The 4086-nt window shown below is 43.0% G+C and overlaps 1 protein-coding gene across 2 annotated transcripts in view; it reads left to right on the forward strand.

The window, feature by feature from the left end:
* Positions 1-4086, forward strand: part of prdm6 (PR domain containing 6) — an 88630-nt gene that overhangs the window by 58845 nt on the left and 25699 nt on the right. The window lies entirely within an intron of this gene.

Raw genomic sequence — 4086 nt, forward strand, 5'->3', positions numbered from 1 at the left:
GGGTCGGTCTGTGGCCCAGGTGGAGCCCAGGTGGAGTGGGTTGGTCTGTGGTTCAGGTGTAGCCCAGATTGTAGCGGGTCGGTCTGTGGCCCAGGTGGAGCCCAGGTGGAGCGGGTCGGTCTGTGGCCCAGGTGGAGCCCAGGTGTAGCGGTCCAGGTGTGTCAGTGTTTTTGGTGACAGCAGGATGCAGGGAGGAGTCGCGTTACGGTTGGTTTTACAGTAACAGGTCTGGTTTGACGCTGAGCGGTAAAGAGTCTGTAAGGTTCTGGATTTACTGGCTCGTCTTCATTCCATCCACGTCTCTGCAGGTTCAGTGGGAACCAAACGTTTACAGGCACCACATAAAAGACACACAAACCTGACATTCATGCTTCCTGTTTGACATGATGGGAGTTTTAAAAAGTCATGGAGCTGCTCTGGTCTGGTTCATCCATTCCAGGTGCTTTAGCATCGATCTGTTCAACAATTAGCCATTTAAGTTTAGCCATCGTTCAGGAGTAGAAGAAGTTTGTCTGAAGAGGCAAGTCACGTTTTCACAGGGTGAGACTGATGGACCTGAATGTTGATGAGGAGGTAAAGAAACTTGATGCTTTGGTCACTTTTAGAGAAGAAGTCTTTTTCTTTGCCCAGATGAAACCAAACAGGCTGCTAGTGTCTGAAGCTCCTCCAGGTCTGAATCCATGCAGATCAGCCGTATACAGCGTCCGCTTAACTTTAGGTCAGGGGTGTCAAACTCCAGTCCTGAAGGGCCGCTGTCCTGCAGTTTTTAGATGTGCCACAGGTACAAAACACCTGAATCAAATGGCTTAATTACCTCCTCAGTTCTCCAGAGCCTTGCTAATGACCTAATTATTCTATTCAGGTGTGGTGCAGCAGAGGCACTTCTAAAAGTTGCAGGACACCAGAGGACTGGAGTTTGACACCCCTGCTTTAGGTGATGTCACCAACATGGCCGCCACTCTGCAGGCTAGGCCCTTTCAGACTCGTCAGTACGTTTTCCAGCCTCTGAGATAAACCACGAAGAAGGTCTTGCATTCAGTTAAACTGATTAATTCCTCTAAAACTTGGAGACGTTTAGTCGTGTCCTTGCTGAGAGGTGAGCCGGCAGAACGATCAGCTGCAGGTTTCTCTGAACTCGACTCGCCGCAACCTGCAGAAATCTGCAGTTTCCACCTGTTCAGTCAAAACAGCTCAATTAAAAGCAGCTGTTACCAGTTACTCAGGGTAATTAGGATTCGTCAAGACAGGAAACCTGCAAGTTTCCCACAGACTTCACAGATTACCAAATGAATCGGGTCAGACATGTTTTTAACTTAAATCAAAGCAATTGTTTGTTTTTTGATTAAATCTCTGGCACATTGTAGAATCATATTTTTCACAAGCATCTGCATGATTTCCAGTTAAAAGAAACATAAAGTTCAGAAGTTAAAGTATGAAAAATATTTGACGTTTGTCTCTGAAAATTTATGTTTTTATTCTGTTATTCATAAAAACATTAGTTTTATGGAGTAATTATGTCCCCAAACTTTTATTGCTACAAATTGTTTCTTTGATGACTTAATCTAAAATATACCCCAGAGGTTTGAGGTTAAAACATTTTTCTCTGAAGAGCCATAATCTGCTGTTGATGGATGTTTGAACCTCGGAGTGTAAAAGAAAGTCATGTTGACATAAAACAGGAGGATCCTCACATGGTTCTCATAACAAAGAGACGAAGGGTGTTGGTATGTGGCTGAATCTGATATGTGGTGCTCCACCCGTCTCCTGCTCTCCATCAGCTGGAAAAAGTTGCTTTTAAAACTTTCCTCTGATCCTGAAGAAAGGAGTCCGTTGGTATTCACGTCACACCCATCAGGAGGAGAACACACACACACACACACACACACACACACACACACACACACACACACACACACACACACACACACACATCCAGAGAGGAAGAAATTACAGACTCTGCAATGTTGCAAACTCCATCTGCATAATTCTCCCATTCTGATGATGCATTTCATTCACAACCCAAAACATATCGACTCGCTTTTTTTGTAAATACGACGTTTGTAGGAAAATGAATTAAGAGAGGGCGAGCGGCGCGAAACGCGGCCGTCGATAGAGCCGTCGGCCAACTTACAAATGGTGTAATTATCTCCTCGTAAGGTTATTAGAGGATCAATGAGGCCTGGTGGCCTGGTGGCAGAGGTGAGCTGATGAAGGATGGAAAATGGTTATGATGCTCTGAGTGAAGAGATGCAACAGGGACAGGATGTTTATCTGCAAGCTGTTTTTACTCGCCAGCTTTTATTTGTCCTTTTTTTCTCTTTTCTCTACAGAAAATGTAGCTTAGAGTTGAGGTGATTTACAGAAAAGATGATTAACTTTGAGCTACAGTGGACTGTAGATCTTTCCTTGGAACGTAATTCTTCAATTATTTATGGAAAGTTCACCTATTCAAGGATTTGTTTACAGAGCATATCTAAGACAGAAAATTCAGTGTAGAAAGCTGAAACTGAGCAGAGTAAATACTCTGATCCAGTCGGTCGCTTTGTTTACTACTGATTGGCTGAACCCCAAACAGCCGAGATTAAGATGACTGGATGGTAGCTTCTGTGTACATGGCTTTCTTTGTGCGCATTAATGCATATTAAGGTAAATTTGAACTAATTAGGCAGTTTTAAGCGTTTCTAGAGGCGTGTTCGTCAGGTGGTAACTACTGTCCATAACCTCTGCTAACACCAGGGATCCGCTGTAGTTTTTATATTTATGAATTTCTTTCACAAGCCTGAGTCAGTGAAGTGAATCACATCCCAACCCTGCTGTTCTTGGTCCTCAAGACGCCACATCCAGACAGACTCTCTACAGTCAACTGAGGCCGTCGCTTCCTTTGATTTAACTTCCTTCGTCTTGTTCTGATCTGGTGACGACGCTGTCGGCCCTGAAGACTTTAAAATCCCTCGGCCGTTATTTCCGCTGCTGCGTTCTTCTTCTGCGCATGCGGGTCGCTTTGGGGTCGTAAACCGTTCACACAGATCACTTTTAATTAGTGGCATAACTGAGAAGTTCAACTAATCACTGCTCATGTTACCTTCCTTGGTTTTCAGTGCTGAAATCAGCAGGTTCTCTTCACAACCGGTACCAGGTTGTTCAATTTAAAAAACAAACAGACTCCATAATAATCCACAACATTCAGTTTGAGCCTTCATAACCAATATCTGCTAAAGTTTAGAGAAGTAAAAGAAAACGTTGGTCAAGGTTTGGGATCGTTGTCATCATCAGACTAATGATGATGGGAAACAAAGTCTGTTTCTGGGGTCGCAGAACAGAACCAGACCACAGCCCACGTTTTCACAAACAAGCCAGTTTTACAGAACCAAAACCATCCGCAGCGACTTAAAGCAAAAACAGACACCCCAATGTCGATTCAAACATGATGAAGGGTTATGGAGTCCAGATCTGTCAGTTGCTCAGACCTCACAACACAAAGCAGCTGACGTTTGGGTCGAGTGAGGACAGCTGGCATCAGCTGGTTCCCCCCAAATCTAATTTACACGCTTCCATATGACGTCTTCTTTCCTGTTCTTTCATTTTACTCGACTGTTTGATTCACCAGCAACACTTTATCCTTAATCTGAGCTTCTTATCGGCCTAATTTCTTTATTGTGCCGCATTTATGCTCAGATTTCTTTCTGCAAAGAAAAACAGAACCGGAAAACTAGAATTAAGTGGAGTGGATAAAACCTCAGAGCACAAAGGATGATTACACCAAACAGTGGAAAAAAAGTTCAGGCTGAGTTCAGCGTAGTAACTCACACTGATTGCACTTGAATGTTTTGGTGCTGGATTTATTTGCAGCTACATTTCTCAGAGAATAAAACGCCAATGTGTAAATAAATCAAACATGTGCATTTTGTAAAGATTTGTTTAGCATTTTAAATTTGTAAGAGTATCCAGAAGCCCTTCAGTTTGAATCAGTTAAAAACTTGAGGCTCGAAACCACTAACAAGAAAGAAAGAAGGAAAACTTTTAAAGCATTTGAGCCTTTCATTGGATGTTGATTTAGCTGCTAGTTTTTCATTGGATGTTGATTTA

Source organism: Poecilia reticulata, linkage group LG9, assembly GCF_000633615.1.
Source record: "Poecilia reticulata strain Guanapo linkage group LG9, Guppy_female_1.0+MT, whole genome shotgun sequence".
Classification (NCBI taxonomy): Eukaryota; Metazoa; Chordata; class Actinopteri; order Cyprinodontiformes; family Poeciliidae; genus Poecilia; species Poecilia reticulata.